The following is a 7,005-nucleotide window of genomic DNA, read 5'->3' on the forward strand; positions in this document are numbered from 1 at the left end:
ATTCCTCCTCCAAGAGTAGCCAAAAGATGCATCATGTAGATGCCATTGGTGTAAAATCCAAACGAGGAAATCAAGTAGTTGTTGCTGCAAGTCCTCCCACAGAGGATGCAGTGGTTGCTACAGACCCACTTACAAAAGAAGATCTTGTGGGGTACCTTGCTTCTGGATGCAAGACTAAGGAAAATTAGAGGTTCTTACTTAATTGTCTCTTATACTAAGTATTTTATTTTGCACATATGTGTCTGTGTTGATTAATGATGAATGTTATGGATATTGCAGAATAGGAATTGAACATGAAAAGTTTGGGTTCGAGCTGAAAACATTGAAGCCTATGACATATGGACAAATAGCAGATCTGCTGAATGCTATTTCTGAGAGATTTGACTGGGAGAAAATCATGGAAGGGGACAATATAATTGGGCTTAAATAGGTAATCAGCACTGTATATTTAAAGAACCCAAAGCTGCTGTTTGATTGTATGTGGTCTATTTCTAAACTTTAAAAAAAATAATGTCAGGGAAAACAAAGTATATCTATGGAACCTGGTGGTCAGTTTGAGCTTAGTAGCGCTCCTCTTGAAACTCTCCATCAAACATGTGCAGAAGTGAATTCACACCTTTACCAGGTTTGTAAATTGTAATGGTTGGTACCTTACATGAAGTTGATATGATTATATAATTCCATGTGTTGAAAGTGATATGTCAAATGTGGATGTGTTACTTTACTTTACAGGTGAAAGCTGTTGCTGAAGAGATGGGAATTGGATTTATAGGAATTGGTTTCCATCCAAAATTGGAAAGAAAAGATATACCTATAATGCCTAAAGTAAAAATAATTTAGTTATTCTATAATAATATTCTAAATATCAAAGAAAAGAAATAGATATGAGATATGGTGTGTGGTGAGAATGATATTGAATGAATGTTTTGTCAGGGAAGATATGAGATAATGAGGAATTATCTCAGATCAGCTCGATAATTCTTGGTGGGTTTGGAGTTCCTGCTGTTGGCTATGATTTACGATTCTGAGGGTATTTAGGTCATTTACTCAGAAAAAATATATTTCTTCTTCGGTTTCATTGCAGCAAAGACAGTAGTACAAATAAACATGGTAGTGAAGTGAAGTCTTCTCAGAGACCTAGTAACACATGCAACCACCAAGTCCCTCACACCTCCTGTTGCCCCTCTAACTGTCCAGACTTCTCAAGTGTCCAATGTCCCAAGTATATTAATTAATAATAATTATATATGGTTATGTTCTATTAGCTCTTGTTATTTTATGCATTCAATATGTTCTTGTTATATATATAAACATTAAATATTTGTTGTTGTTTTTAAGTTTTTGGCAGATATACAAGTTGATGACGATAACATTGTTTCAAGACCTTCAGTAAGTTATGATGATGTCCCTTAATAGCAATGTAGTATTAGGTTATATAGTTAGGGATGATTATTTGTATTTGACATGTTAGTGCAATGAATTATCTTTCTTATTTATTGTATTTTATTTTGTATTTTGTATAACATTAACTTTTGTGCAATGGTTTGTATTTTTTGTATATGGTATTTTATTTTCTATTATGAGACATGAAATGCAAATTTAATTTGAAAATTAGTAGATCTATAAATAATTTTTTTTAAAAAAATAAAAATTACGATACGCAAAAATATGTGTCATCTTCATTTATGACATGGCCTTTCTTGACAGCGGCTTTAATGATACGCACTGCGTGTCATAAATGAGCGTCGTAAATGTGCGTCGTCTCTAGATGACGCGCAAAAGCGCGTCGTCTCTCGTTATGACAGGGCCTTCCTTGACGTGCATTTGCACGTCGTCTGAGCGTTTTACGATGCGCAATGAGCGTCGTAAAAGGCTGTTTTTCTAATAGTGACCGTTACCCTTTACCGAGGATCGACAATTTGTTCGATCAGTTGCAGGGAACGTCTTGATTCTCCAAGATCGATCTGAGGTCTGGATATCTTCAAATGAGGGTGCGTGAGGAGGATATCCAGAAGACAGCGTTCAGGACTCGTTATGGGCATTACGAGTTCGTGGTGATGCCTTTCGGGCTTACCAATGCACCGACAACATTCATGGATCTCATGAACAAGGTGTGCAAGCCGATGTTGGATCGTTTAATGATTGTGTTCATCGACGACATATTGGTGTATTCAGGATCCAGAGAGCAGCATGAAGAGCATTTGAGGGATCCTCGGAGTTCTGAGATCGGAGAGGCTTTACGCCAAATTCTCCAAGTGTGATTTCTGGTTACGAGAGGTCTAGTTCTTAGGACAACGCGTCAAACAGAATGGGATATTGGTCGATCCGGCCAATATTGAGGCGGTGATGAGTTGGGAGGTGCTGAGATCCCCCTAAGAGATCAGGAGTTTCCTGGGGTTGACCGGCTATTATCGGAAATTTATCCGAGATTTCTCCAAGATTGTTGTTCCTCTCACCAGGTTGACTCGTAAGGGTGTAGCATTCAGTTGGGGCCCATAGCAGCAGGCCTCATTCAAGACACTTCGCTAGAGATTATGCGAAGCCCCACTATTATCCGTTCTGGAGGGGACGGAGGATTTCGTGGTGTATTGTGACACATCGATATCGGGATTGGGTGTGGTGCTGATGCAGATAGGTCATGTGATAACATACACATCGAGGCAGTTGAAGCCTCATGAGTAGAGATATCCTACTCATGATCTGGAGTTGGGGGCTGTGGTGTTCGCCCTCAAGATCTGGCGTCACTATTTGTATGGGGTCCGGTGTACCATATACATGGATCACAAGAGCTTGAAGTATCTGATAGATTAGCCTAACCTGAATATGCGTCAGAGGAGGTAGTTGGATGTGGTAAAGGATTATGAGTGTGAAATCCTATACCACCCGGGCAAGGCTAATGTTGTAGCCGATGCCCTGAGTCGCAAGGAAGAGAGTGCCCCGATACGAGATGTTTGTTTGCGATTGACAGTGACGACCCCTGTGTTGGACACCATTCGGGAGGCCTAGTTAGAGGCCATGGGACTGGAAAACTGCAAGAGAGAGCGGGTGATCGGGTTTCAGGGTCGGATTCGGGTGTCGTTTGGAGGTGGGGAACGTACCATTCTGATGGAGGAGGCGCATAGATTGAGGTTCTCAATCCATCCCAGGGCCACTAAGATGTATTTGGACCTGAAGAGGGAGTATTGATGGCCCTGTATGAAGATGGATGTCGCGTGGTTCGTAGAGAGGTGCCTGACCTGTCGCAGGGTGAAGGCCGAGCACCAGCATCCGCATGGAAAGTTGCAACCACTAGAGGTTCCCGAGTGGAAGTGGGAATAGATTTCCATGGATTTTATCACCAAATTGCCGAGTACCGCGAGGGGAGTCGATGCAATTTGGGTGATTGTTGATCGGCTGACGAAGAGCGCTCACTTTCTTGCTATCAATGACAGATCTTCTGCTAAGAGGCTGGTAGAGTTATATGGGAGAAAGGTCATATCGCGGCATGGAGTGCCGATCTCGATCGTGTCAGATCGAGATGTGCGTTTCACTTCCAGATTCTGGAAGAAATTCCATGAGGAGTTGGGTACAAGGTTGCATTTTAGTACCGCATACCACCCACAGACGGATGGTCAGAGTGAGCGAAAAATTCAGACGCTCGAAGACATGCTGCGAGCATGTGTGATGGACTTTGGGGGAAGTTGGGACATGTATTTGCCGTTGGCTGAGTTTTCTTATAATAACAGCCACCATTCGAGCATTTGTATGCCTCCCTTTGAGTTGTTGTACAGGAGGAGGTGTCAGACTCTCATATGCTGAGGAGAGGTCGGACAGCGAGTGATGGGCAGCACTGAGTTAGTGCTTTAGACGACTGAGCAGATTCAGCAGGTCAAACAGAGGTTGTTGACAGCCCAGAGTCGCCCGAAGAGTTATGTGGATAGGTGACGATCCGAGCTTGAATTCTAGGTGAAGGATTTCTTACTCCTGAAGGTATTTCCTTGGAAAGGAGTGATCCGATTGAGGAAGAGGGGCAAGCTGGGTCCCCGGTACATCGGTCCGTTCAGGGTGACTGCGAGGGTAGGAAAGGTAACATATCGTCTGGAGCTACCTGCGGAGTTGAGTCAGATCCATAATACCTTCCACGTGTCTCAGTTGAGGAAGTGTATAGTTGACGAGTCGGCGGTGGTACCATTGGAGGATATTCAGGTGGATGCCAACCTAAATTATGTGGAGAGGCCAGTTGCGATTTGGGATCGGAAGATCAAGCTTCTGAGGAACAAGGAGGTGCCCCTGGTGCAGGTCTAGTTGCAACATCGGACAGGGTCCGAGCTGACTTGGGAGCCGGAGTTAGAGATGCGTGAGCAACATCCAGAGTTGTTTGAAGAGTAAGACTTTGAGGGTGAAGTCTGATTCTAGTGGGGGAGAATTGTAACATCCGGATTTCAAGGTATTATATGTTATCATTTTATTTTTTGAGAAAAAAAGAGGGACTCGACGAGTTGAGTCGTGGACTCGTCGAGTAGGACCGCGACCGCTGACTCGATTAATGAACGGACTCGACGAGCTGGAAAGAGTGGACTCAACGAGTCCGCGCTGTAAGCTGAAACCCTAATTCCCCGGGCCTGACCCTATTTAACGGACCTTATAGCCCTCTTGTGTAGCTATCTGTCCAGAGAGAGTACCCCTTAAGAGCTTGAGCAAGTAGATAGAGAGATAAGGCCATATTGATCGATTTTGGTGTGTTCTAGCATAGGAGAAGTTGTTCCAAGCAAGAGGAGGTCAAGGGAGTCGTGGATCCAGAGTTTCATTCCTAGATCTACACTATTGAGGTACCAAATCGGGTTCCCTTTCTGTTTAGGGATTAATATCTATGACCTAGGGTTTTCTATACCCCTTTTGAGGTTGTTATGTTGATTTCATGGTCCCTTGTGGTGTCGGACTTCGGATCTGGATCCATAGAGGTCCAGAGAGCTTTCCCCAATCCGCTTTTGAAGGGTTTTGAGCATTCTAACACTTCCTAAGTGTACATGCAACCCTAATAACCTTGGATCTATGTTTGTCTAATTATCATGAAAAGTTGAATTCCAAGGTTATATTCCTATCTAGCATACATGGGGACCAATTTTTAACTTGAATGAAAGATAGAATAACTTACCTTGTTGTTGCTTATGATCCTTGAAACCTTTTAAGCCTAGCACCCCAAGTGTGATGCCTCAAATGCTTCACACAACACCAAATGCTTTTGGAATGACTTTAGAAAGAATAAACACTTCTAAAATCGGCCTAGCCCTCTTGTTTCTTATGTGTAGCCATTTTTGGTGGAGAATGGGTTTCTTATGTAGTGTTGACACATCTAGGGATACACCATGTAAACCCTAATGTGTCTAGACTCTTCATTTCCATGACCTATGGGTTTGTAACTCCCATGGAGCATGCTACGTGTGGAACCCAACTTGATAATCCATGGAGCCTCTTAACCCACTATACAAGTTATGAATGATTTACATAATCAAACCATATATTTAATTAGTTATCTTTCGATCACTTAATTAATTCTAAATTAACTCTTGATCAAACTAATTAAATAATATTATTAATATATTAGAACTTATAATATATTAATAATCCACAAGTGTTATTTCTCTCATTTAGTCTATCCAATTGCATGGTGCCATGTAACCCAAATGGACCATGTCAGGTCGGGTCAAGTACATACCAGAAATAGTTATGGACTTAGACACCTTATCCAACAGTCTCCCACTTGGATAAGTCTAATAACTACAACTGCAAGTATGACTTCAGGAACCGATCAGCAATCGTAGCTCTTTCAAGGTCTCTCGGGACTGAGAAGATGATGATACGCCATTTAAGACAAGTGATCATATAATCCTCTGTTCTAGATATCAGCTGGACAAATACATGGAACAATGTCTTACTTATTGTCCAGCAGTTTGTTTCTCGATTTCCGATTTGTTTGACAAAGAACTTAATTGAACACATCAACTTAGTTCTGACCGGGCCCGATACATAGGTCAAAACAAAATCGTCGAGGGGCCCATATATCAGCTTCTAATCCAAGAAGGAACAGATAAACTCAAATCATATGTTTGTTCTACTACTCATTGAATTATACACAAAAGCCTGTTTTATAACATCGAGTTACCAATGCGTTTACGTATAATCAATGCATAACCAACTCGTAAGTAACAAATCATATCTCTAGGTTTGAAGAATTATATGATATTACCATCTCACGATCACTCGAGATAAATTCCATGAAGTGATTCCAGTGAGCGTGGGTTAGGTCCAATGCTCAGAACTTATGAGCACTCATGATTTTTGTAGCCATGTCCAACACCTTAGACCTCTGCAACCAATCATGACAGTCTTGATTCATACCTACTTCCGACATATGACCGACTGTGGAGGTTTGAATAATATGATATACCAACCATAATTATTTTGGAAGTCAAAACATGCAAAAGAAGTATAATAAACGATCGACAAGAGATATAAACACTTTACTCATAAATAAAACAACTTTTATTCATCATCTAATGTCAATTAAACTATACAAATTTCGCGGGTATCTAACTACTAAATCTAATATCATCCTTCAGCCCTATGCTTCGAGCATGCTGGAGATGCTTAACCCGTGTCAGTCCCTTCATGAGGGGATCTGATGGATTCTCATCCGATGATACCCTCTTCGCCACGAGGAGTCCTTCTTCTATTCGATGTCTGATCAAATGGTATTTTCTGTCGATGTGTCTGGATCTCTCGTGATCCCTTGGTTCCTTGGCTAAGGCAACAACACTTTCACTATCACAGAAAATTTCCATTGACTCTTTAATAGTTGGCACAACTCTAAGGTCTCCAATGAAGTTCTTCAGCCATATCGCCTCCTTTGCTGCCTCGCTAGCTGCAATATACTCTGAGTCGCAAGTTGAATAAGCCACTGTCTCTTGCTTGGAACTCTTCCAAGAAGTTGCTCCTTCGTTTAAGGTAAAGACCCAGCCTGACTGA

At 41.7% G+C, this 7,005-nt stretch overlaps 1 long non-coding RNA gene across 1 annotated transcript; it reads left to right on the forward strand.

Moving 5' to 3' along the window:
• Positions 1-278: 278 nt before the first annotated feature.
• LOC145100045 (uncharacterized) lies at positions 279-829 on the forward strand. The gene is made up of 3 exons (XR_013704786.1): positions 279-430; positions 518-625; positions 733-829. It is a non-coding gene; the product is annotated as an uncharacterized LOC145100045 (long non-coding RNA).
• The last annotated feature ends 6,176 nt before the right edge of the window (positions 830-7,005 follow it).

This window comes from Lactuca serriola, chromosome 4, assembly GCF_051521515.1.
Source record: "Lactuca serriola cultivar US96UC23 chromosome 4, Lser_US96UC23_V15, whole genome shotgun sequence".
In the NCBI taxonomy this organism is placed as follows: domain Eukaryota; kingdom Viridiplantae; phylum Streptophyta; class Magnoliopsida; order Asterales; family Asteraceae; genus Lactuca; species Lactuca serriola.